Raw genomic sequence first — 27902 nt, forward strand, 5'->3', positions numbered from 1 at the left:
GTGAGCAGAGAGACTGAATACTTTACAGACTAAATAGAAGGTATGAAATGTTAAGACAAGTTCAGGTTTCACTAAATGCCAGCCAGAGTGAGAATCTGAAACTCAGAAAGGAGGTAATCCACTCAAGATCACACAGTTGATTAGGAACAGACTATGCAGAAACCAGTCCCCCAAACTCCTTGCCCAGCATACCTTCCCCAGAACCCACTGCCTGCTTAGGTCAGTCTATTTCCCCATGGTGTCCACACCATACTTTCCTAGCCCGTGGAACTCCCTCACCCCAAAATATATTGCTTTTCTCTTTCTAGCTCTTACTTACACTTAGCTCAAGAGTCATTTCTTAGAAGCCTGGCCAGAGCCCTCTGGTCTGCTTGAGATGCTCCTCTTGTCTATTTTTCTTTCTTCTACCAGAGCATCCTTGAGGGATCACCCTTACTTCCTGCCTTTCCATTAGATCAGAAGCTTTTTGAAGGCAGGAACCATGTCTCCTTTGACTTGGTGAAATTACTGCCTAACACAGCACCTGGCACATGGCCTTTTAACGTGGGTGGCTTAAAAAACAAATGATGGCAGTTCTGGTAACCCAGAGTGTGATATGAAGGTCAGGGTCAACAATGGCTTCTTGGGATAAGAGGCAATTGACACGAAATGGTGAGTCCAGTTAACAAACTGGTGGCAGGTGAAATAACACAATATGTTCCACAATGTGTTCCAAATATTTGTTTTACAAATATTTGCGGGCCCCCACGTGCTCTGTTTGCTTCTGGAGAGACAACAGGGAGTGGGACAGACCTGGTCTTTGCCCTCATATGGAGTTTCCTGCTTAGCGGTGGATGGTGGCAGACAATCAAGAGACAAACACATGAATAAGCAAGATCGTTCCTGAGAGTGGTTAAGGGTTTTGAAGAAAACAAAAGAGGGAGATGTGGTAAAGAATGGAATGGCTGGGATGAGGGAGTCCCCCTGCAGAGAAAGTGATCCAGGAAGGCCTCTTTGAGGAGGTGACCTTCAGCTGAGATCACAAGATGAGAAGGAGCCAGCTTTACAGTTCTCAGGAGAAGGAGTAGCCAGTGCAAAGCTCCTGAGGTGGAGAGACTTGGAGCTGTTCAAAGCACAGCAAGAGGACTAGACGGAGCTGGAGCACAGGATGAACAGGAAAGTGATAGAGACGAGGCAGGGGAAGCGGAGTCCAGATCACGGAGTTCCAGGTAAGAGTTCCAGGTAAGGAGCCCCGAGGGACTCTAATCACAATGGAATGACAAGGGAGGGTTTTGCAGGGAGGGGAAATGGGGGGCAGGTGTAGGCCGGGTACGTTCTGATTTTATGTTAAAGGTGCCTCCGTAGCACAGTAGGCAGCGCCTCAGTCTCATGATTTGTATGTTGGGAAGATTTTCTAGGGTGGAAGTCAGGTCAGAAGAGTGAACAGTGGGCGAGCCGCCCCTTCAGGGTTGAGTCCTGTAGTCCCTAGTGGGACTTCTGAGAGGGACATTTGAGAGGGAGCCGGGAGCTGAAGACAAAGGACCGGATCTGTAAGAAATCTGTAGGATGTTTAACTTCCCTATATTTGCTCTGTTTGTAATCCCATGTTCTGCAAAATCCTTAGGCCTTGTGGTTTTGTTTCTGGAGAATGGGGCCATTGGGTGGAGTTGATGATAAGGAATCCCAAGGAGTAAAGTAGGAGGCCTGTGGGAAAGGAGATGAAAACCAGCCAAGTGCCCAAGTCCTGTTGCAAAAAAAGAAAAAAGAAGAAGAAAAAGAAGAAGAAGGAGGAGGAGGAGGAGGAGGAAACACCAGTACCAGCAGGTTTGGCTTGGCACAAAGGGGAGAGAGAAAGAAAGCTTTCACCTGTGATTCTGTCCATTTGGTTATACAGGCAGCCCCTTTATCACAGCATTTTATGGCTCCACCTTCCCAAAAGTAGTGATCTGCGTTCCCTGAATAACACATCTACATCCCTTCCCAACATTTAACTCACTCTTTCCTGGATTTTAGCTCTGGGACCCTACGTGGACAGTGGATTTTATTGGCACTAGGGAACCAGCTTGGGTACTTACGATGCAATACTCACAGCAGACTCAAGAAGGACTTAATCCTAGTAAGTTTTGAACTTTCCATGTGCAGAGGGTCCCACTGAAAAGATGGTTCAGCAATCCAGGGCCCCATCGCCTGTGAGTTAGGGCAGCTGCTATAAAAAAGAAACCAACCTGAACATACGGGAAAGGGTGGTTCAAGACTCTTTTTTTTTTTTTTAAAGATTTTATTTATTTATTTGACAGAGATCACAAGTAGGCAGAGAGGCAGGCAGAGAGAGAGGAGGAAGCAGGCTCCGCGCTGAGCAGAGAGCCCGATGCAGGGCTTGATCCCAGGACCCTGGGATCACGACCTGAACTGAAGGCAGAGGTCCTAACCCGCTGAGCCATCCAGGTGCCCCTCAAGACTCTTCTTAATTTCCCTTCCGGTCTTTCTACTGGATGGCAAACATTGCCCCACACATTTGAAGGAATGTTGTTGGGTTGTTGTTTTGTTTTGTTTTTTCCCGTCTCCAAGCTCACGGATGCTGTGCTCAGCATGTCCCAGTTACTTGCAAGAGTTATGAAATAATTCTTAAGAAAGAAATAGGCCATAGATCTACCAGGTGAGTGAAACTAGGTCATGGCACGAAGATAGAGGAGTGTTGCTGGCCAGAAGGCGGCCTGCACAGATACGTTGACTTCTGCTTCCAGCCATGAGCCTGGGCTGGGACCCTTGTGCCGAAAGCAGCCACGGCTTCTCATCTTTCATCTCTTTCTGTTCCTGAGCTACCTCACAAGGTGGAATCCCATGTAGCATTCGAAACCTGGCTTGCTAGCTCTGTGATGCTGCCAAGTCACATAGTTTTTTTTGTTTTGTTTTGAGTTGCAGTTTTCTCATCTGTAAACTAGAAGGTGATGATACTTACCTAGGGTTTCCTCGAGTTTGGTTAGAGACTTTGATTGACTGAGCACCTAGGCACTCGAAATTTCTTTCCGTGTAACAAAATGGTGGTATCGCATTTTGCAACTTGCAACCGGCTTGGCAAAGTTGGTCCAGTCAGTTTTCTGAGCTCAGAGTCACAGCAAACCAGTTGCTCTAGAGAGGCCGCAGGTGTAACCAGGGCCTAGGACAGGGAAAAGCAGGTTCAAGACACGGACTGCTCTGCTCTAGCCTGCATCCAATGACAGCTTGTTGTGCGGAGATGAAGGCTGGTTTGTCTCTGCTGAACTCAGGACAATCCTGCAGGGCCATTTTAGTTCCAGACTTCCACACAGCATTAAGATTTGATCAAGGAGGGGTGCCTGGGTGGCTCAGTGGGTTAAGGCCTCTGCCTTTGGCTCAGGTCATGATCCCAGGGTCCTGGGATCAAGTCCTGCATTGGGCTCTCTGCTCATCAGGGAGCCTGTTCCTCCTCTCTGCCTACTTGTTATCTCTGTCTGTCAAATAAATAAATAAAATCTTAGAAATAAAAAAAGATTTGATCAAGGAGTTTCTGACTCTGTACAGACTGTACTCAAATTACTATGCTTTTTTGCTGCCCGGAGCTATGCAGAAAACAGCAGGGAGTGAAAGAAAACAGCAACATCGCAGTGTCTTCCCAGTGAACACTTGGGCCGAGAGCTGTTGCCAGAAATTGCTTTTCTAGCACAAAGAGGCATGGCAGCTTGGAGCGGCAGCCGTATCTAAGGGGTCAGAGATAAGGTAGACAGCTGTTATGTCAGTTTCCTATTGGGTTTTCCTGGTAAGTCAACAGAAGTGCCTGACTGATGGAGACACACACAGCAAGACTGAGAGAAGATGTTTTAGGGACTGTAGACTTGGATGAATGGAGGTGGGATATTAAGGCCCGAGGTAATCAGCACCATTCTACATGATTATGTAGAGAGCAGTAGGACTGATGAAGTCAGAGGATAGGTGGATATCCACAGGAGCTTTAAAAGAGCTGGATTCTGTCCTGAGGGCTCTGTGCTCCCTTTTGATCATTCTCCTATCCCCCTTGTTGTCCATCCCTCCTCCCATCCAGCCAGTCATCAAAGATTCCCTCGGGACCTCCTGTATGCTGGGCTCTCTATTAGGTTCTGGGATGGGAAGTACCGGCTCGAGGAGCCTCCCATCTCTCGTCTCTCGGTGTTGACAGATCTTTCCAATACAATGGCATCATTGCTCGAGTCTGTCAGATTCGGGATAATCAGGCTCCAGGAACAAATGACGCCCCAGACTGCAGTGGCTTACAACAGTCAAATTTTATTTCTCCCTCACATTACTTGATCTTCATGGTTTGGCTGAAATTCTGCTCCACATCCTTTTCATTATGGGACCAAGCTAGTGGGAGCAGCTGCGATCTAGAATATGCGGAGTGGAAATATACAGTAGTTCTTCATTGGCTCACGGCGCGTGTCACTTGCACTCACATTTCATTGGCCAGAGCGAGTCACATGGCCTGGCATGACATCAGTGAGCCAACCTTGGGCCGTTAACAGTTAGCACTTGGCAGTTAACAGTTGGGAGGGAAAAATTTACACTCCTCCATAGGGCCCTCGCAGAGAAAGGCACCAGGCATAGACAGCAGGCGGAAGGGCACCTATGTTTTGGAGCTCCTTAATTCTCTTTATTAATTGATACATTTTAATTAAGCCCACAGGTTTTTTTTTCTTTGTCTGTTCAGCCTTTAGAGGCAATCTTTGCCAGAACTAACAGTGAGAAGAAGGCGTTAGAATTAGTGTTACTGTTTCTATAAAATTGGAGACCTGCTTAAACGTTCAAGCAAAAGGGAAATCTGCTTTCATGACAACCCTACGCGATACAGAAATGTTGCTATAAACTGGGGGTATGTTTCCGGACAAGCCACTGGGCTTGAACCCGGGTTTGAGTCCTGCCCTGCCTCATTCTAGCTGTGTGATTTTGAGGAGCCCATTCAGGCTCTCCCGAGTTTGAGTTTTATCTGTAAGACAAGGGTGATTGTGAGAAAAGGACATTGTCAACAGTGAAACACTATTCAAATGCTGAGCCTTTGCAAAAGTGTGATGCCCACTAAGGAGCAGGCAGTTGTGCTTTTTGTTTTTGTGTTCTTGTTTTTTTCTTTTGTTTTTGGGGGGTTTTTCCCTATTGCTGTGGGAAACTAGCGCACAGAATCAGAAAGTTTACTACAGCAGCTGAGATCTCAGTGCAGAAGCTGGTAATTATCTGCAAGACGGGCTGAGTTTTGATTGTAAGTGTGCCTAGAAAACCTATCAATGAGACATGTGCCATGACAAAATGCTGACAGTCTATTTACACAGAAGCAGCTGCGATGTTATAAAAGAAAGAAAGGCAAGCTAGAGGTCAATGTCTTTTTGAGGGAGATGACTTCCATTTCTCTGTGTGGTTGATTGTTCCAGTTTGGTAAAGATGTGGTATAAACATGAACAAAACAGTTCTTGAATTTTAATAATAACCCAGTATCTTAGAGATGAAGGCTTACCAATGATTAAATCCAACCCCCTGTCTATAGAGATGAAGAAACTGAGACCCAAAGGAGTTAATGAGCTATCACACCTGTTCTTGGCTAGGCACAGTGCTAATTTCAGAGGGGCTGTTAATACAGAGAGGAGAACCTACCTGTCTTTTATGTAATGAAGGTGCTAACTCATTAATCTCTAAAACAACATTTCCTTTAATATTTAGCAATTGCATTTCAAAAATATTTATTTGCTATTTACACATAATCAACTAAAGCAGAAAGACTTAACATTAAATTTCCCCGGACATTTCAACATCAGTTAGAAATTTGTAATCAAGAGCTTACATAAACAAATAATTAAAACTATGAATCTAATAAGTGAGATTCTTTTGCATGCTCGAAACACTTTGAGAAGCAGACAACACGTGCACAAAATGTCACGTTGATTACAGAAGTGATTACTCTGTGGGGAAACCCTTTTCTCAGACACTAGAAAGCCAGAGGGAAGATACTATGTTTTCTTCTTCTCTTGTATGAGGAGGGAGTCTTATTCATGCTGTGCGGCTCAGAGCCTAGGAGGTGGTTTATGATCCTACTGCCAAATACGTGTGTGAATTGTTGGCCTTAATTCTTCCTGAATGACAATATTTAATCCTGTAGCAAAACACTCACACAGAGAGGCTGTGGTGGACTGGAAATGAGCTTGGGTCTGTCAGTCCCCCACCCTGAGAATAATACTTCCAAAGGGGCTGGCTTCTCTTGGGAGTTCTGGGGTCCATGATCTCCACTATGGATGTGCTTAGCTATTCTTATCCTGTATAGCCCCAGACTTGTGAGGACATTCTGTATCCTTAGCTAATTCTATCAGGAACTTTACTTAGAGAAGGAGAGCAAGAGTCAGAATGGGGAAGGTCTCCCCTCACTAATGTGTTGCCCACCTGAAAAGTTGTATACTCATGTGCTGCTAATACCAACAGTACAACCACTAATACTGTGAATTTGCACTTGTCTCTTTATTATCTTCTAATCTTTACTCTTAATTAAAAGCTTTCCAAGGTTACTGCTTTTATGGCTTTCTGGTATCAGTAATTTTTTTTTTAAAGATTTTATTTATTTGACAGAGATCACAAGTAGGCAGAGAGGCAGACAGAGAGAGAGATGGGGAAGCAAGCTCCCCACTGAGCAGAGAGCCCAATGTGGGGCTCCATCCCAGGAACCTGGGATCATGACCTAAGCCAAAGGCAGAGGCTTAACCCACTGAGCCACCCAGGCGCCCCTGGTATCAGTAATTTTTATAGGATATGGTTTCTATACGTTCTTAGAGTCACTGAATTCGTAAAAGCCTCAAAAACAAAAGTTTGGAGGTCTGGGAGTTGTGACACAGAATCAGCCATTCCTTGACTGCATAGTCCAAAGTGGTTGTCCAGCACAGCCGAATTCCAGCAGCAGGGTAGGGAGAAGGGAGATAAGTCCCTTCCTTTTAAGGGCTTGACGCAGAGTCATTTATATTACTTCTGCTCATTTTCATTCAGGCACTTGGCCACACTAGCAGCAAGGGAGGCTGGAAATAGCTTGGCCAGGGGTCCAGACAAACACTGAGTGTCTTCTTAGCTAAAAGAAGGGGAAGAACTAGCAGTAGGGTGTTGTCTAACAGTGCCTGAAGCTATCCATGCTTCCAGCCACCAAGTGTTCACGGTCCCTCGTCTTCTCACACCTAGACACAGTCACACCTTCTCCGAGGGAGATGAGCTCCAAACCCCAAAGACTTTGATGAGCACAAAACCAGGAGCTCCCGAGTGCTAAGCATTCAGGGTAAGTGTCATTTCTGTTGGCACCACAACTTGAAGAAACAAGAGATCTCCCCCAACTTCTCTACACCAATAGACAATGCCAGGTAGGAACAGGAAAACTACAATAAAAAGTCCCATTCAGAGGAGGCATACAAAGAAAACCCGAGGACATGACTGCACCATAGCAGTGATCAAATCCCACTGCGTGGGAACAGAAAAGACTTTCTTCCCCACCAGTCAGTGAATCACTTGAGGGGTTCCTCTGGCAATTCTGGTCCTGCCCCCCAGGGGAACCTCCCCTGGCTGACATGCTCTGTAGCTGTTGACTTGTCCCTTTGGGAGGGCCCACCTTGATCACCTGAGATGGCATTCCAGGTTTATACCCCTTGGGGGGGTGGGCTGCAATGCTATTGCAGTCCCTTCCTGTAGGTGTGGGGGAAGAGCCAAGACCTGCCTCTGGGTCAAGGGCTTTGGCAGGTCAGCCTTGTAGTTTCAGGGGCAATAAAATTCCCCCAAGAAGTCCCAAGTAGGCTTCAAGTCTATTTGCTCAAATAAGGACAGCCGAGATCTCGTTTGACCTAGGTTTCTCTAAAAACTATACTTACTGACCTCCATGCTCTTAATCTAAGTGTCCTGAGTCCACCTGAATAAACAGCTTGGGTAGGAAGGCAACACCCTTAGTTCTGGCTTTGCTCTGACACGTGGCAGAGAACTCCGGATGGCGGTGCTTGGGAAAAGCCTGGGGACAGAGGCTTATTTTTTTTGCTAAAGCCCCTTAGTCCACTCACCCTACCCTACAAGGGACTCATGTCATGTCATCAGTTCTCTCTCACTTTCCACCTGTCCCCTGTGTTGGGTTTCAGATTTATTGTCACTCAGGCCAGCTCTGCCAGCACCCCTAAGCCTACAGAGACCTGATTTTAGGGGAGGACCACATGATTGCTTCTAGTATCCATGCATAAAATCTTAGGGAAGTTCTTGATTGGCCTAGTTTCTGTTGCCTGCCTACCCTGAATTAGTCATTATGCCCAGGAAAAGGAGTTCTTCAGTTAGCCTGAGTCATTTGGCCATCATAGTGTGGAGCTTCATGATGGGGGACCTGGCTAGGACCACATAAAGGGCAAAAGAGTCAGCACCCCCCCACCCCGCCCCACCCTCCACCTAAAGTGAGGAAGGTGCTATGAGACGAAAGAGGAAAGTGTGTTTGGGGGGGAAGAGATGAAAGAGACCCGGGACATTCGGCCACAAGCAGGGGCAACAATGCTCTTCAGAACTTGGATGTCTTGGTAAAGATGGTGGAACTACTAGGGCACGCTGATAATTAGTTTCATTCAATAAGATTTGTTAAAACCCAGGCCATAGCTCTCTAACTGCCCCTCACTAGTTCTCTGTTCCTTTGCACAGAGTGGAGCAGGATGGAAACCACACAGAGATGAAGAAGCATGGTTTCCTCCTCCTCAACACTCATGGTAGACCACCTACCATGCTCGAGTGTGCTGTGCTCCTGCCTGGGCCCTGTCCCTGGTCCTGCCCACAGCTGGAGGGAGCGAAAACAAAGCTCCTCTCCCTCTTCTCCTCTTCCCCTTGCCTCCCTCCCCCAGACCACGTGTGTCTCATCCTGGTGCCCTTGCCCTGAAGGGGCAGCTGAGAGCCCCTGGCCGTGGAGTTAGGCCCACAGCTGGAAGAGAGGAACTGAGCTTGGTAGAAAACAAACAGGTTTACAGTACAATTCTTTATCTCTGGAAGGAGGTAGGAGAGGGCAGAGGCCATCAACTCCCACACCAGCCCAGCTAGGGAGTGTTGTGGCCTGTACCCCACTTATGTCCACAGTGACCCCCTTTCGCCCCTGCCCGATCCCACTTTCTCTAACGGGCTCTTCCCTTCACCTATGTACTCCTTCCTAGAGCTTTCCAAGCATGAATGAGCACCGTGCCCACAAAGCTGCCGGTCTCCACATGGAGAAGCTGTCACAATGAAGAAGCCCTTGGACAACATTTGTTCCTTTGACATTGGGCCCCTCCCTCCTCCCGTGCTTCCTGCGCCCATCTGCCCCAAGGTCATGAAGTACCCCCTGGACCCCAGCCTTCCTGTGCCTTGGCCCATCTCCCAGTGCCAGAAGGATGGTGAGAGGCAGATGTGGGCCAGAAGGCGCAGGTGCTGGGTGGTTTTGAGAGATGTTTTCCTGGTCTTGCCGCTTCTCCCTCTGTAGCAGCCTCCTTGCTAGGATCCAGACCAGGAGGAGAAGCAGGCAGTTCTCTGGATGGGGCTTTCTAAGCTCAGGTCCCTTCATTGCAGAGGCAGCTGCAAGCTTCCTCTCTCGGTCCCCAAACTGGGTGTCAACCCACTGCCCTCGGGGGACAGGCAGCTGTGTCTGGAAATCAGGAGTAACCCAGAGAGTTCTGGAAAGCTCTTGATGAATCTCAAAGTGTTAGCAAGCTCATGTGGGGGAAAGGAGGCTGGGAATTTGCCATTCCCTGAGCTTCCTAGAGTCAGAAGCCCTGTTTGTACCCCCTGGTGGGGAATCTGGGCCCTGCTCTGTCCTCATCCACCACCTCCCTGTGACCGACTGTGCTGTCAGAAGCTGCCACCCAGTACCTCCATTCTGAATACTCCTCTGCACTGTGACCTTGCCAAGCCTCCACTCAGAAGTACAGTTGGTTTTACCACCTTGAAGCCAGGTAGACCTGAGGACTGCTTGGGTGTAGCCCTTCACTGGCCCGAGATTTTGCTTTCTGCCTCTTTGGAAGACAGTCACACTCTGTAAGAAGTCAGTTTATGCCCTGAGACCCCAGTGCCCCATGGATGCCCGAGGCACCAGACATGGGAATGTTTTGAGATTGCAGAATTTTCACTTAATTTCTCTGATTCTATTCTCGAGTCTCTTTTCTCCAGTGCCCCAAATCTTGAATTCTCGTGACCTGAACACAGAATAACTTATCCACCTTACCTTACAACATACCGATAAACATTTCAAATGGCTAGAGAGTTGTCACTATTGTTTGTAGAATATTTGAGATTGTGATCTTGAAGAGCTAACTTTTTATTCTTTTTGCCTTTACAATTTACTGCTTTAGGGCAGGATTTCCCATCCTCAACACTGTTTTGGGCTGGATGCATCTTTGTTGTGGGAACACACTGTGGGTTGTAGTCTCTTCCCCCATTTAGAGGCCAGGAGCCACCCTCCATTGGTGACAGCCCAAAATGTCCCCAGACACTGTCAAATGTCCACTGGGGTGGGGGGCACTGCTCCAGGTTAAAGGCTCCTGCTTTCGGGACATACAATCAAAATACTGAGCTTAACGTCTTTTGAAAAGTTTTGCTTTCTTTTTTTTTTTTCTGTATGACGATGCCACTCACTGGACTATGGTTAGGTTTGTTTGTTTCAGTGGTTTTCAGGTTTTAAAGATTGCTTTTTATTCATTTAATGTTTATTAAACCTATGTAAAACATTTATATTGTTCCAAAGTCAAAATACATAGGCAGGTAGTTTTTTCACCCCTGCTTAATTTTTCTTAAATCATGTAAAACATAATACTAAATACCAATACTGTCAAGGAAGTTTTAGTTCTTTTACTCTAGCCTGCTCCCACTCTTCCTCTATGACAACCATTTTCATTCCTTTGGGGTTATCCTTCCATTGTTTCTTTTGGGAAATACAAATAAATATGTATTTATATGGGTTTAGGTTCATATTGGCTTATATTTATTACCCCCTTTCTTATACAAAAGTTACCACCCTCGGCACTGTTGTGTATACCCACAAGCAAGGATTTCAGTCCATCCCTTTTGAGACGTAGCCTGATGTGCCTGGGATATGTTCACAAAGACGGCTCAGGAGATGCTGACACAAGTGTAGAAAGAGCACGAGAGGGAGCTTGTCTGGAACCCCCCTGTCCATGTGCACCAGCTAACGGATTCTCTTACAGGAGGTATGGAGGTCAGTTACAGGAGGTCTCAGGGTTAAGGTTAGCCACCTCACCTCTGTTCCTTCATTGTCGAAATATCTATGGGTAAAAATTGCATATGGATAAGTTTGTTACTTTTCATGATAAAAACTTCCAAACAGAAACAGAACTAGAGAGTACAATAAACTATACGGTCAAAGCCTGGTTTTACCAGACCTGCTTTACTAAATGCAACTTATTTGTGCTGAAGTTGTAACACCAACCGCATACAATATGCCATTTCACCCTTACATCCAACTTTTTAGAAAAGTAAGGGGCGGGGACTTGGGTAGATCATTTTCTTGCATAATTACAATGTCACTATCACACCTACCTATTGAAGATAATATGAATTTGTTAATATCACCCAACATCGAGCCCAAATGTAGATTTCTCTTGTCATCTAAAACAAAAACAACCCCCCAACAACTGTCTTTATCATTTGTTCAAATCAGGGTCTAAATGAAGGCCACTTGCTGTCTCTGGGGAGCCTGCTCTGGGACAGCAACTGAGAAAACACGAGCCCAGAGCACTCTGGGTAGCTGGAAACACACCACAAAGCCTCCCAAGATCCTGGCTCCCCTCCGGTTTGATCCTGGCTCCTTGGGGTTGTTGAAAACACCTGTATTCCCCTCAGACTTCTCCAAGTCAAGCATTGCCAATTCCTTCCATTGTTTCTCTGTGATAATGATTTCTTTCCCCCTTCCCTGTCTTCTTCTGCCTGCGCTCTCCACTTGGCTAGTGTCCCTGGCAGATCCATTACAAGGAGATGATCTCCTCAGTCATCAGTCCTCAGATCAGCACTGGTGGCCCTGCTTTAGAGATGAGGAAAGACAATAACTTCTTGGATGGGTGACTTGGTCTTCAGCTCAGTGTTATGCATTCCAGAGGTAGGCCAACAACTCACAGTTGGCTTTGCCTGATTCTTCTTTTTGTAACACGAACAAGCCATTTTAGTTCTAACCATGCTTTGGTTCCTACAAATTTCCCATTTTACTACTCGGTCTTTTATGAATATTAGGTGCCCAAACAGCAGAGTATGGCTAAGAGCTTGGGTCCTCGAGTCTCAGAAGGATGACTTCCTGGTTAGATACACAACCTTTGCAGGCAGGCTCTCTCCCAAGTTCAAATTCCAAGTCTGCCAACTGTGAGCTGAAAGACTTGGATAATTCCTTGAGTCTGTTTCTCCACTTGTTTCTCTACAAATGCTCATGGGGACAAAACCAACCCCATTAGGCTGTTGGTGAGAAATAAATCCATTAGTGCTTATAAGGTTCAGGGTACGGCGCCTGACACAGTGTTAAGTGTTTCCTGCTATTCCTCTGCTGCCCCTCCCCCTTAGATGCCGGGCGAGTCATCCAGCTGGAAACTGTCTCTGAGTCCTTATCTCTTAACTTGGCAGTTACTGGCGAACTTACTAAGAGGAGGAATATTGGGGACAATTGGCAGATAATTCACCATAAGCTGAAAGAAGAGTGTCTTATACATAATAAGCACTCAGTAAATTATAGCTAGGATTACTGTGGGGCTTTGAACTTACCATGGTTCAGATCCCAGGCCAGAAAGTCAGGCGCACCAGAAATTACGGCAACTCTCCATTTTCAATAAATCAACTTGATTTCGTCTCCAGCTTCATACTGCCTCAGTGCTTCTTGGTTTCTCTTCCCTGAGTCCTCCGGAGTTTGTAACAGGGATCTGACATCTAACATGATCTCCTGATTTCTGGAGGGTCCTGCTGGTCATCAACCTCCATCTACTAAGGTGCCTATGGTCTCTGACCAGGAGGTCGCTGCCACTTCTGTGCCATACCTGGGACTCGAGGTTTTAGGTGAGCCCATGGGTCCCTGCCCAGGACCAAGGCTTCTGGTATATCATTTCCGTCCACAGGCTCGGAAGATTCCTGGGACTTGCTGACTTTACTCTCTTACCTCTTGCCCAAGTCCCTGGAAATCTCTTCTTAATCCAGAGGAAAATTTTTGGTTCTCATACCCTGTTCACCTCAATGGGTTTTGGAAATAAAAGTCTGAGCACAGGAAGAAAAAGATGTGCAGGGCCTGCCACATACCTGGGAGTGGGAGAGTCGGATCAGGGAAGGGGGACAATGGGGGGAAACATCCTACATCACCGTCTCACAAAGCCCTCCGCCTGCCACATCTGTCCACGTGAGCCACCGCGCCGAGAGGGGCTCCCTCACGGTCACCGAGGAAGCACCTTCCAAGTGTCAGGCACCAGCGGCAAGCTGTGACAGAAGAGAGAGAGCTGACCCATCCATGAACCCTGCCCTCAACAAGCTGTTCCCCCTGAGAACTCGTACTCAAGCTAGGGTGATGTGGGCCCCCAGGAGACATTTTCAGTTGCCACAACTGGAGTGGGGGTGGGTCATGTAGGGATCCAGGCTCTAGTGAGTCGAGGCCGGAGGAACTGTTAATGCCCTACAATGCACAGGACAGCATCCTGCAGCAAAGAATGATGTGGCCCCCGATGTCAATAGTGATGAGAATGGGACAGGACAGCGGTCATTCGAGGTAGAAGAAAATAATGAGATGTTTTTCAGAGAGTTCATCCAATGGAAATCACCAAAGGGCACCTCTCTAACCAGAAAGAATATTCCTGGGAAGTTTAGTGTTTTTTTTTTAATCAGAGAGGGATGACTTCAGATAAGGAGGAGCTGAAACTTGAGCTCATAGCCCTTTCCACAAAACTTGGGCATCAGCAGTCTGGAAAAGTTGTGGAGAGCGAACCCTACCCAGCTCCTGCAGGCCTGGCAAACCAAGCTAGAGCTGAGCTACGGTCATGAGGTCCGGGGCCAGAGAAGCACCTGCCCAGGGCTCAGGGACAGTTGGGGTGCAGCTGGGGGCTGACTTTCTCCAGCTCAGGTCTGTGTCTCTGTCATCCTCCCAGTGACCAGTGACCAGGCTGCTCAGATGAGGAAACTGTTCCTGAGGTTCTTGATCCTGGGCCTCATGTCAAGTTTGCCCAGGGATTCTGAGAGCTTCAAGGAAGGGCTCAGGTGGGGCTTTTTTTTTTTTTTTTTGGACTCTGTAGGTAATTCCAATGTGTAGGCAGATCGAAAGATCTGTTTTGCCAAAAAAAACATGTCTCATTGCTTTTGCTGTGGAACATAATTCAAAACTATTTCCATGGTGGTTGCCTCGGGTGGGAGAGGAAGAGTGGGTAGAGGTGGTGGCATTTGAGTCTGGTCTAGAAAGACCACAGGCTCTGGCTTAGCCATGTGGGAAATTCCTCTGGTGACTTGACCGTGGAGGGCATGGGGCGAAAACCGTGGGATGGGCACCTGCCCTGTTTCAAATTTCAAAACTGAAAGGGGTCTGTTACCCAGGATGTGAAGATCTGTATTTAGAAAATAGATCATGTCAAGAGTTTACTCTTCGCTTTTATTTCTAGCCTCTTCTAGGACATGGAAAATAAAGTTCAATTTACAGAAAACCAACATTCTTAATGACAGACCAGCCAAGAACTCCACAGGTCTCTTTTATTTCCTGCTGTAGTTGGGGGGTGAGGGCAGGTCTCAGCCCACCCCCTCAAACATTCTCTCCGAGGCTATACTCAGCTCCTGAGCCATCTTGTCTTCTCTGATGGCTTCAGTGACCAGTCTGTGCTGCTGACCCTCAGTTCTACTCCCCAGATGACCTTTCTCCAGCCAAGCTAGGCAGCTTTCTCCTGGGTAGACAACATTATCAAACTCAACATGTCAATAACCACTGAATTATTCCCATGTTCAGTCCCCCAAGCTGGATTTTCTATCTCAGTGATTAACAGGCAAATCCACATTCCTCATTCTCCACCCCCACCCCACTTGCCAAGAGCCACTCATTCCAGAAGGTTCTCCGTTCTCAACATCTCCCATTTCAGCCTGCGCTGTCCCTCCCCAAGGCCTCCATGTTAGCTCAGGCCATGATCACTTCACACCTATACCATGGCAATTGTCTCCTCTGTGGCCCTCCTGGTCCACTTCGGTTCCATTCTACGTTATTCTCTACCTAGAAACTAGGTAGAGTGATTTTCTAAAATGTACCACTAGTGAGTTTATGACTTGTGGAACCTTTACTATATGTGCCTCACTGTGCCGAGTTCTTCACATGCATAATCTCTTTAAAAACCTGAAAAACTGGATGAAAAAGGTATTCATTATCCCCATTTCACAGATACGGAAACTGGGACACAGAGAGGTTAAGTATCTTTTCTGGGGTCACACAGCCATTCAAAGGAAAAGTCTCTGTTTCAATGTTACTCTCTGGTTTAGAATCCTTCAGTGACTCCCCAAATATTGACCGTCAGGGCAAAATGCACACTTTCAGCTTGGTCATAGGGTCCTTTGTGACCTGGGCTTAGCCTCTCTGACTAGATTTATCACTCACCACACTTCCCCCCAAGCCCTGGGTCTTCAGCCTTGTGGAGCTTCCCACAACTGCTCGGAGACCCATGCCTCCTCCTGCTCCCCCCAAATGCCCTCCCCATTCGGTCTGTGAGGCAGACCCATCTCCCAAAATTCAGCTTAAAGGATGCCTCCTTCATGGAACCTTTCCAGAGTGTGTCCCACACTTAGAGAATGGACCTCTCACTCTCTGGGCTTGGCTGTCACCAGGCTATAAGTTATGATTTTGTCACCAGCTGTGAGAGCAGGGGCTAAATCTCCATGTGCTTGTGCTTTATGGGTATTTACTACCGGTGCTCTGTGGTCTCATTATTCCAAGCTGCCTGGAGAGGGTGTTTCTCACTGTCTCAGTGGTGTGGGCGATAATGACTGGGTGTGAAGTTAATGTCTCTTAGTGTAAAGCAGAGTGCACCGGTGGCCAGCCAGTTGTCCTGGGGTTGGGCCGCATGGTTCAGGGAGCAGGGATCCCCTCACAACCTGGAGAATGGCTTCCCTGGGACAACAGAGAGCTCAGGCAAGGTGGGAAGAGCTGGCCAGCGTCCTTTGGGTTCTAAACTTCTCAGATTCCCAGAGGGGTCTTGTGAAGCTGAAGTCTGTCCGTGATGCAGTGGAAACTACCAGGTGGAGATTCTTGGCCCAGGCTCTGGTGTGGCTCTCCTCTGGTGTCCTGTGGCTCTGAGCAGTCCCTTTCCTGTGGGATGGGGGCCCATTCCGCCGGTGCCTTCCTAGGCTTCTCCTGTCCCACTCCTATGGGAGACTGCCCAGGCCACCTCTAAAGACCTTTCCTCACACCATGTTTGGTTCTCAGAAGTCCTGCCTCACCCCTTAGCCCGCGGCCTGGGCAAGTCTGCTTCTGCCCCTGTCTTCAACATCCTTCATTTTACAAGGGAGCAAATTCCTTGCTCCTCAGTGCGGCACACTTGGCAGGGGAGAATCTGGAAGAAGTGCTTTCATTTCCTCAGGATTGAGGATGTGGAGGCAGCTCCATGGAGAACTAATATCGAGTCATAATTTAAGCCCAAGCCTTGGGGAGCCGGGGTGTGGGGAGTGGGGCAGCCTGCTGTCCCTGTTTTCCTTCCCGTGCTTCTCCAGTCCCCGGGCCGAGACCTGATGTGGCGGAGGGAGCCCACCAGGCTGCAGGGGTATCTAGAACCCGCCCCCCCACAAAACCACCCTGCCACAAACCATCCTCCAGGGGAAGGCATCTCTCCCTTGCGGGCAAGCGGGGCAGGACCGCGCCTCTGGCTGGCTCTTGGAGGCATGCAGGAAGAGTGTTCAAAAAACCCTGAGTCGGTTTCTACAAAGGCCTGTATCTTTGTTGACCGGGGATCAAGTTGGTTTCTTAGATATTCTTAGGCTTCTGTTCTTCCTCCAAAGGGCCACAGCGGTGCCTGCTTTGGCCCTCTGAGCCCTTGCCTTGCGCCTCCAGGAACCTGTATGACTCTGGTTCTCATCACTATGATTCGCATTCGTGCCTTTGCCCTCGTCCCTCGAACCCTTAGCTGCTCTCATCCTCATATTCTCAGCGCCGGGCTTGGAGCCTGACCTTGGTGGGGAGCTGAACACATGTTGAATAGGCATCGCTGGGAGGTCATGGACCGTCATGACCTTGACCACACAGCCTCTCAAGGTGCTTTCCGTTCTTCCCTCGTTATCTCATTGCTACGCTCTTTCTTATTATTTTACTACTACTACTATATATCACTTCCTATCTGTAGTAGCGTATGTTATTACTAATATATTATTTGAAGTACATCACTAACATTATGTACTGTTACTACAGGCAAAGGCATTAATAGAAATCTCATGTATATAAAAAGGAAATAAACACGACTCTGACGACACATCTTTCTCTTTTCACTCTTTTTCTTTTTACCCTCTCTCCCTAGCTTTCACTGGACTTTTGCATACGCTGTTCCCCCTTCCTTGGCACTCCCCTTCCTTTCATTCCTCCTGCTTCCACTCACCCTTCAGAACCCAGCCCACATGCCACCCACTTGTCTGATCTCCGGGACACTGAACAAGTCTCCCTGGAATTTTTAGACCATCTTCTGCTAAGAGATGCAGAATTATTATGTCCCTTTATGTGTCCACCCTTCCACTCGAATGAGGCCTGACTTCCTTTCCATGCCTAGCCCAGGAACGCGTGGAACATGCGCATCCACTCACGCATTCAACAAATGCTCTTTGAGTGCCGATCACGTGCCAGGACGCAAATAAACTGTCCTTGCGGTCGCCAACCTCCAAGATGGCCCCCAATGTCCTCCTCTCCAATATTCATGCCCTTGGGTTTCCTCCCACCTGAATGGAGATTGGACTGTGTGGCCCACAGATTGTGGCAGGAGGCTCTGCGACTTTCAGGCTCTGTGGCCCAAGATTGGATCATAAAAGCGTTTTCAGCTCCCTCCCTGGTCTCTTGGTGTGCTGACTCTAGGGGGGACCAGCTGCCCTAACAGGTGCAGCCCTAGCAAATGTCCAAGAGAGGAGCCAGCTGGGCAGCCCCCGTCAGCCATGCGAGTGAACCACCTTGGATCCCCTTGGGCTCTGTCGAGCCTTCAAACGATGACAGTCCCATTGGCGCGTGGGAGAACCCTGAGCCAGAGCTGCGCTCCTGAGCCGCTCTCAAACTCCTGATCCACAGATGCCAGGATCCTGGTTGCTAAAAAACACTGAGTTTGGAGATGATTTGTTATGCAGCACTAGATAACTGATGAGCTCTTCTCACGAGGTTTACATTCTAGTGGAAGAATTAAAGGAGCAGAATCCATTCCTTCATTGACTCTGTACTAGTAAATCCTGCCAGGTGTTAAGATTCCAGTAGCAAGCAAGACGCTAGGCAAAGTTCCTTTTCTTGTGGGGTCTATGCCATAGTGTGGAAGACACAAAATAAACGAGTACACTCTATAGAATATGAGGTCGTATGTGCTAAGAAAAAAAAAGAAAACCCAGTAGGTCGGATAAAAGGAAGGGATGTGACTTAGATGGTCTCTTCTGTACGAAGCATTTTTCATCTTGATGTCCATTTTTCATCTTTGTCCTCCAAAGATTTTGAAGTAGGTAGTTTATCCCCATTTTACAGATGAGAAAATTGAAGGCCAGAAGAGTCCAATGACCCAGTCAAGGTCACACAACTCTGGTCTTTGCCTGGCCCAGAGTGGTACCTCAGGTGGACCATTTTGGATCTCCTAGTTAGTCCTCACGTGGGCGCTCTGCTGGACTTGGAACACACTGGGAGGAGGAGGGCCGGAGATGGTCTGCAGACAGGATTACCACAGGCTGGCAGGGGGCCGAGGCCACCTCTTTCTCTGACTCTGGAAAATACCTCCGAGGCTGTAAATCCACCCACTGGCTGGGAAGATCTTCCTAGTCCCCTAAACCTTAGCTGCTCTGGTTGTCACTAAACAGTGATGTCCTCTCCTGCAGGCTCCTTCCTCCCCACTTCCTGTTCTGCCTCTCTATGGCCACTTCATTCGCTCAGCACTGAAGGAGCTGTGGTTTTTCCTGCCAACCTCAGACCGTCTGCTCCTCCTCATCCATCCTAACTCCCCCGGGCCTCTTGCCCCTCGTCATTTTTTTTTTTTTCCTTTTCTTAGGCCAAGACCACTAGATGGAGGTATACTAAAACTTAAGTGGACACGAAAGTGCAAAACACCCTTCTATGGGCTTGGTTTTGTCAAATTCATGACAACCCTTTGTAGACATCTCATGATTTTCCTCATGGAGCTTAAGGCTCAAGGTCATTCCGCTGCTAGCCAGCAGAGCTGGGATTCAAACCCACATCTCTTTGAATCCAGATTTCATTGTTGGGCCAAGATCACACACGGAACTGGATGAAGTCGGAGGAGAAGTCAGAGGTCATCTTGTCCATTTCTTTGCCCTGGGCGGGGTCAAATCCAGACGATCTCCTGAAGGTTACAAATAACTACCTTAAATTAATGCTAGAGAAAAGAAAAAAAAAACCCCAAACAGCTCATTACAGCTTAGACAAGGATTTGCAGGTTTAACATTCTCATTCATGTCTCACATAAGTTACTCATTGGCTAAACTTTTATTAGGCGCCTCCTGTGTGCCCAGCGCTGTGATAGGGTTAGGCATGAGGATGAATTATTATCCTGTAAGAACAGGGCGGGGGCATCAAACAGACCGGCAAGTCAGGGAGGCCCCCAGCTGAGGCTAAGTGAACCCTGACAATCTTGCAGGGGTCCAGCAGCAGAGATGGGCATGCCTACAGAGGGGACAAGCATCAAAGTCAGGCAGAGGTGACTGAGAATAGCCTATTTCAGCATATGGCTGGAGTTGACAGGAAGTGCTAGGGAGGGACGAGCGATGGGATTAAGAGATAAGCAGGGGCCAGCGCGGTGCCAAGGTAAGGAATTTGCTCTTTATCTGGAAAGCACTGGGGAGCAATCTGAGGTTTGGGGTAAGGCGCTGATATAATCAGATTTCATCGTAGAAAAATTCTTCCACCAGTGGTATGGATGATGAATGGGAAAGACCCGTTCGGGAGGATATTGCAATGGTTTGGCCACAAGAGATGATGAGTAGCTGAAAGAGAGGGAAAGGTAGAAGAGACGTGGAGGAGAGACTTACGAGTAGACAAGTTAAGACTTGGCAACTGCTGGTTTGTGGGGGGCAGGGAAGAAGGAAGGCCCAGGGACAGATTCAACGGGCTTCCTGGCTCAGGCACATGAATGGGGAAGTAGTTACCTGTGCTGAGATGGTGAACAGGAGGAGGAACAGGTTTGGGGCAGAGTTACTGAGATCTTATAATGCCTAGACTCCTTAGCGCAATCCTAATTTCAGATGAAGAAATCAAGACTCAAAAAGCTGATGAGATTTATTCAACTTCACCTGGACAGAATAGTGTCCGAGGTGGGACTCCAACCTAGGTCCTCTCCTTTTCTGGAATTAGTTTCCCATGCCTAAGCAAATTTGCTTTGTAAGAAATGTAAGGAGGGCTTAGTACAGAGTAATGTATGGTAAAGCAAACATTTCTGCACATCGACTTGCCATTTTTACATTTGTTCATTCATTCATTCATTCATTCATTCATCAAAACTTACTGAGCACCTACCAAGTGCCATGCAGGTGGGGGTGCATTGGTGAACATAATAGACAAGGACATCACCCACACTGAACCTCTCATCTCCCCTTTTCTACGGAGATAGGCAATATGCAGATAAGCAAATACTGACAAAATACACCATCAGAGTGCAGAGAGTGTGGCAGGAATGACAGTGTGGACACTCTTTTGGATAGAATGTTCCAGAAAAGCCTAAGACCTGATCATTTGATCAAGACCAAAGTAATGAGGGAAAGTCATACAAAGATCTGAGTGAAGGCGGGGGGGACTTGCACCGCGAAGGTCCTGAGGTAGGAACCAGCTTGAATATTCAAGGGATTGCCAGGAAGCCAGTGTTCTGAGAAAAGAGTGAGTAAGGATGAGAGAGGTAGGAGATGGAATTGGAGGCAAGGGTCTGCGCCTGTAGGATTTGTGACACATGATCAGGAGTTTAGACTTGTTCTAGGGGTGATAGGAAATGCTTAGAGATTTGGAGCATGGCTGTGACCTCCTCTATTTTTAAATTTTACTTTTTCTTTTAAGGTACTTGTAGATTCACATGCTGTTGTAGGAAACAATAGATAGGAATCCTGTGTACCCTTGTCCCATTTCCCTCCGACTGCAGCCTTGTCCTAAAGTAAATGCAATGTCACACCTACGAGTGCTTGCTGTGGTTTTAATTTGCATTTTCCTAATGGTTATGTTGTTTGAATGGTTTTCATGTTCTTATTTACCATCCATTACATCCTCTTCAGTGAAATTTTTGTCTTTTGTTCACTGTCTATTTTTTAAAGATTTTTAGTAGTTTTTTGTTGTCCACATTTGGGAGTTCTTTATACACTCTAGACACGAGTCCTTTGTCAGACAAATAATTGAAAACATATTTTCCTGGTGTGCAGCTTGTCTTTTTACCCTAACAGAGCCTTTTGCAGAGCGAAAGTCTTTAATTTTGAGGAGGTCTAATTCATTACTTTTTCCTTTCATAGATTGTGCTCTGGGTGTAAGTCTAAGAACCTGTGCTCAGCCCTACTGTCCATAGTTTGTCTGCTGTGGTCGTCTCGGGAAGTGGAAGTGTAAACTGACTACAGAAACGTAGGCCAGAACTGAGGGCCCACGTGAGATTCGGGGGCAGGAGGCAAAGCGATGGGAGAGGGAGGAGGCTTCAAGTTCCTTTCTACTCCCTGGAAGGGACTCTGTGGGGTACAAACTCCTTCCCCTTCTAGCTTGAGTGACATGGACACAGAAGACAGTCACCTTGGCCTTAGGACCACAGGCCTAGGCTTCTCCCTTCCTCAAGAATACTCACAGACCCTGAAAAAAATAGCCTTTTTATTCCCCCCAGATCTTTACCCATACCAGTGTGCTTTCACAGCATCCGGGACTGACTTCTCACAACAATTCTGTAAGGAAGCTATTACTATCCCCTTTTACAGAAGATACAACTGAGGACCGGAGAAGGGCTGGAACTAAATACAAATCTCCTGACATCCAGAGTGATGATGATTCTTCTCCGCCAGCTGACGCTGAATTTCCACCGCCAATTATTGCTTGAGGTCAATGATTCTCAAAGGATGGTCTAAGGAACGGCCCAGATGTCCCCCAGACCTTTTCAACAGGGCTTCAAGGTCAAAGCTATTTCCTTAATAATACTAAGACCTTATTCGCCTTTTCTCTGTGTTGACCTTTTCACTAATGGTGTGAAAGCGAATGAGGGCAAAACTGCCAATCACCTGAGAGTGATTCAAAGCTGTGACTCCACCTGTCCTTGTTGTCATTGTATCCTTCAGCCCCCTGGGGCTCATGGAGCCCAAATAGCCAGTTTCACACTGCCATTGTGATTTTATGGGAACTATTCAGAGAGCATTTCCCCTGCACCCCGAAGCAAGACTGTTCTCTTGCAGAAAAGTGTTTCTCCAGTGATTTGAGTTGCAAGCTAAACTGTCCTCACTTCCCCACGCCCCAGAATTCAATTGGCACATGAGAGAATGACTCACAAGCTCTAGGTATTCAGCCTTGGATGTATGGGCTCCTACCAAATGAACCAAGCAAGGCTGTCGCATAAAGGAAAGCCATGGTTAATATTTTTTGCCACGGATAAAATCTGAGCATTTGAGTGAAAAATCAAAAATAGAGAAAAAGCTCGTTCGCTCCTTTGAGCTTGACAGCTTTCCAATATTTAGACTTTTCTGATAAAATCAGTGATAATATTAATAAGTGTGGTTTGTTGAAATTGCATAAAGAAATGTGCTTATACTTAGAGGAGCTGCATAACTCTGTAAAATGCAGAGTTTCCGAGTGACCAGTACATGGCAGAACAAATCGGTATGGGTCAAAGATCCATTTGAAGCATAAGGTCCAACAGAGTAGGAATGTTTCATTGGTACGGTTTCAGATTCCACATTGCAACTAATCTTTGGGAAACTTCCACTTGCCGAGTTTTGGGAAGCATCAAGAAATAATATCCCCAGTTATCTGAAGAGGCTATGAGAGCACTCCTTGCTTCCCCCACTGCCCAGCTGCAAGACGCTGGACTTTCTACATGTACTTCTACTGAAACATGTTGGAGGAGACGGAATACAGAAGGAGACTGGAAGCTCCAATGGTCTTCCATGAAGCCAGACAGCTTGAAGCACAGCTGAACCCCAACTAGCCCCGGCCCCCTACCCTTATAGTTCTTCCCTGCAGAGTTCAGAACACTTCGTCTACCTCTTAACCACTGCCTCCCACAGACTAGGGTCCCTCTCCCCCGACCCCAGGAAATTTCCAGCATCTCCTAGGGGTGAGGATCAACCTCCCCTAATCTCCAGCTGTTCCCAGGGGGTCAGAGGTGGTGTTCCCAAACTTCTAACTGTCCCAGGACAGGGATCCCAACTCCCCCACACTCTCTCCATTGCCCCCAGGAGCCTATGGCCAAGTAGACATGGTCTAACCTACCCTGAGTATGGGCCCTCCAAATATAACTGAACCCGGTGCATGGGAGTGAGGGTGTGGGGGGGGTCTGAGCCTGAAGACCTCTCAAGTCCATGCCTCCAATTCCCAAAGTCCCTGCTGAGCCCTTTTGCTTGGGACCCCCTTCCCAAATGGATGAGCAGATGATGATGCTCATTGGAAGCAAATTCGACAAAAACAACAACCAAACATCATTCATTTTAAAGATGAAGCAACTGTAAAATGAACTTCACCTTAAATTTTTACTTTTAAATTAATACATACGTATTTTTAAAATCCCTCAATTTTAATTTCAGTTCATTGCAAATATCGCTAGGCACAACCGATATAAACGAAAGCTCTTTTAGGTCCTCAATAATTTTTAAAAATATATAGGGGACAGAAAAGTTGAACTGCTTTATTTGAAAATGGTGAGGGGCATTAGCCGGGGGTCCCAGCGCCTGCAAGCTCTCCGCTGTCCCCAGGAGCCTATGGCCAAGTGGACAAAATCTAACCAACCCTGGGTGGGGGTGGGGGATATAACTGACATTAACATCCTTTTCCAGATTATTCCCCAACCCCAGGCTTCAATATGACCCTAAAATAAGGGACTTGACTTCAAAGTACAGCTGAGAGTGCGAACAGGGGACCAGGGCTCTGATAAGGGCACATACCCTTTCCCTCTTCCTTTCCTGCTCTCCCTCCTGATGGACAGAACATGGACCCTGAAGCAGGCCGACTTTGGCCTCAGTCTCAGCCCTGCTTTTAGCCAGTACAGGGACCCTAGGCAAGTCTCTCAATTCTCTTGTTTCCATAAAGCAAGAACCCTGCCTGCCTTCCCTTACTGAGACTGTGTTGAGGATTAAACCAAGGAACGGACACAGATCTGTAGAGGCCTTACAAATGTATGTGATGAACACTGCCAACAAAGAAGTCCCATACACATGTATGGCCATTCATTTCATAAACATTTACCAAAAATGTGGCCCAATGCAGGCCTTGAAGGCAAAAACAGTAACCAAGAGCCCCAGTTTGCAGAAAGCTCTCTGCCTAATAAGGCAGAGGAGTGAATGACTACAAAACTGCGTGATGTGGTAGATCTTTGAAATCGTAACCAGTTCCCCCCCCGCCCCGCCAAGCTCCCGCTCATGCTCCTTGCTGCCTTGTGAGCCCCCTTTCCTGCAGACAACCAGACGGTGCTGCATCTGGGCTTTGGCAAGGAGACGAGCCCGAAGAATTCGAGAAAAAGAAGGTTTGGAATATTTTGTCTGAAGCCTGGACTTGAGGAAGCCTGGGGGGTTAGAAATGACGAAAGTGAGGCAAGATGAAGCTTCCCCTTCCCCTCCAAGACTATAAGTTGGGCTTTGTGGGCACTCCGGAGAGGAGACGTTGGGGTGGGGGCCCTGGGGCTCCAGAGAAATGGTCTCAGCCAAGGGGAACCACGTGGAGCAGGGCAGTGCAGAGTTCATTTCAACAAACGCCATCCAACATCGGAACCAGGGGACTTCCTGGAAACAGACCTCTGAGCAGCACTGATCAACGGCGCTGGGGACCCACGCTCTCTGTCCTTGGCGTCCGACCTTCTGGTCAACAACCAGCGTATTGGCTGCTCATCAGTGGAAGTGGCTCCCATGTGTGCATTCAAGACTTGGCTCAACCACATTCTGACTATTCTTGCATAGATGACCTTTCTTTCTGGATGGCCTGAGGCTCTGAGTTGCTAGGGGCTAGAAGGGAAAGACTCATAGGAGCTTGGGCTGGGGTGATACCAGAAGGAGCCAGCCCAAGACCTCTCCCTGTTACCCGAGAGATAAAAGCTTGAACAGAAATGGGCAGGGAGCAGCAAGAGTACTGAGGAAGTGACTCATTCTTCCAGGCCTTTCTAGGCAGGAAGCAGATGGGAGGAAAAGGGTCAGGGAAGGCTTCACAGAAGAGGTGACATTTGAACTGGGTGTGGGTGTTGGGCCACCGGTCATCTCTACAGAGCTCGGCCTGCCCAGCTGAGGACAAAGAGAGGAACACATTGAGAAGGCACCACTGGGAACCAGATGTCAGGCAGAGAGCCAGCAGACTTCGGCTCTTCTCTAGAAATCGGTGCACGGTATCTTCCAGAGCCAACCTATTTACCAGATACCAGATACCAACTATTTACGTTCCTATCCACAGACAAACAGTGATGGATAGCCCCTGCGCTTGCTTTAGGATGGGTAAGTGGTGAAACAGCAGCGGAAGAACCACAGGTGATTTACTGCGGCTCGATGCCCGTCAGGCACGGTGCTATGCACTTGCGTTCATTAGTCCATTTCGTCCCATCACGGAGTATTTTAATCTTGAATTTATAGATAAGAAAGCAGGCTAAAGTTCCTGCAGCTGGCTAAATGACAGAAATAAGACGTGAACCCATAGCTTACACTCTACCTGGACTTCAGCTTGGACAGTTTAGGATTTAGTTGGAATAAATGCTTGAAAGGGTAAATAAGACCGCAAGCCGGAAGCTCACGTTTGGGGGCAGTGTCCTTCCGCAGCCCCTGTGCTTACCCCAGACGGAAGGCCCTGTTGGTCCTCCCTCTAACTTGGACCCCACACCTGTCCACGTCTCTCGATCTTCGCTCCGCCAGCCTGTTTCATTCCTCACCTGGACCACACGCTAGACCGGACACCGAGTACAAGATCTTGACAGAAAGAAAGCTGGTCCCCGCCATGAATTCCCCATAGTCAGAAAGGATGGCAGGTGGAACCCGCTCATTGTCCCCAACACCCGTCCCTCTGCTGACCCAACAGAATGCCTGGTTTTTAGCTAGGTGAATAGATGCTCAGAATGAAGACGGGGTTGCTAGCGTGCGCTGTAGCTGCACGTGACCAGGCTCTGACCAATGGGATTGGATGGATTGGACGGAACACCTGCAACTTTGGGCTCCAGCCCTTAAAGGGAAAAGGAAAAGGACTGACTCCCCTTCCCCGTTCCTCCCTTCCACTAGCAGGAATAAGGATATTATGCGGAGCTATTTTGGGGCCATGTAAGTGAGGTGACACCTAAGGGATGGCAGAACCAGTGAGTCTGTGAAGCGGAGCTGCTCTTCCAAGTTTTACATGAGAGAGGAAGAAATTTCTGTTAAGTCGTTTGGAGGTTATATATACACCCAAATAACTACAGGGGAAGAAAAGATCGAAAAAAGCCATCACTCGAGTATATAATCTGTATAAGTACAAATTATAATAAATGTAGGGAAAACCACATAGCATTTTTCCTGAGAGAATAGAATTGGGGGGGGGGGGCTGACTTAAATTGTCAGTTAAGGAAGGTTTCTGGCTTAGTCCAGGCTGCTATAACAAATTCCACAGACTGGGTGGTTTCAACAACAGACATTTATTTCTCACAGTTCTGGAGGCTGGGATGTCCAAATGAAGGTGTTAGCAGATTCTATGTCTGGCAAGACTCCTCTTCCTGGCTTGTAGATGGCTGCCTTCTCGTCACGTCTTCACGTGGCTGAGGAAGAGTGGGTTCTGGTCTCTTCTTGTTTTTATAAGGGTGCTAATCCCATTGTGAGGGTCCTGCTCCCAGGACCTCATCTAAACCGAATTATCTCCCCAAGGCCCCACCTTCAAATACCATCACTTTGGGAGTTAGCACCTTGAGACATGAATTTGAGGGCTCAGGAAACTTCATATCAGCTAGGCTGAGAAAGAGATACTTAAGTTGAGAGAGATTGCATGGGTAGGATTTGGTCAGGAAAAATAGAGGAGCAAGGAAGGAGAATCTGTGATGATTCCAAGGCCATCAAGAATTTAGCCACTGCTGGAACCCCAAGAAAGACCGTGAGAACAGGGGCCCTCTGTACCGAATCATCAGTCACTTCTCAGGCTCGCCATCCTCCTCCTACCGTGGTGGATAAGAACCTGGGCCCTTCAGAACATAGACATGAGGCCACACAATGACTTCTGTCCAAATACCTCTTGAGGGGATGGGTCAGTGCCTCTAGAAAGATCTGGAAGGCAGATGCAAACCTTCTCCCAGAAAGGAGCCCCTCCCCCCACCTCGAGTCAAGTCAGAGAAGCCAAGTCTGCAGTTGGGGCCCAGGAGGAGCATGGGCCTGGGAGGAAGGGGAAGCCAGTCTGGAGGAGAGGAGAGGAACCGGACAGGTGTATAAGCTGAGGCTCTGAGGTGTTGGGGGTTAGCCGCATGCTCAGAGCTGTTCTGTGTTGATGTGTGAGTGTGTGTGGTTGGGGTTCATTGTGCAATTCTAAACTATGCTGGGAAAATGACAAATTCTCTCAATACAGAATCTCTCTGAATCCTCACACACTGACTGACGTTATGAAGAAGGCATTA

General features: G+C 47.7%; 1 long non-coding RNA gene across 1 annotated transcript; it reads left to right on the forward strand.

Annotated features, from left to right (window-relative positions):
- The first annotated feature begins 1607 nt into the window (after positions 1-1607).
- On the forward strand, positions 1608-26807 carry LOC309859022. The gene is made up of 2 exons (XR_014308493.1): positions 1608-1803; positions 21631-26807. It is a non-coding gene; the product is annotated as an uncharacterized lncRNA (long non-coding RNA).
- Positions 26808-27902: the final 1095 nt, after the last annotated feature.

The sequence above is a fragment of the Mustela nivalis genome, assembly GCF_964662115.1.
Source record: "Mustela nivalis genome assembly, chromosome: 2".
Classification (NCBI taxonomy): domain Eukaryota; kingdom Metazoa; phylum Chordata; class Mammalia; order Carnivora; family Mustelidae; genus Mustela; species Mustela nivalis.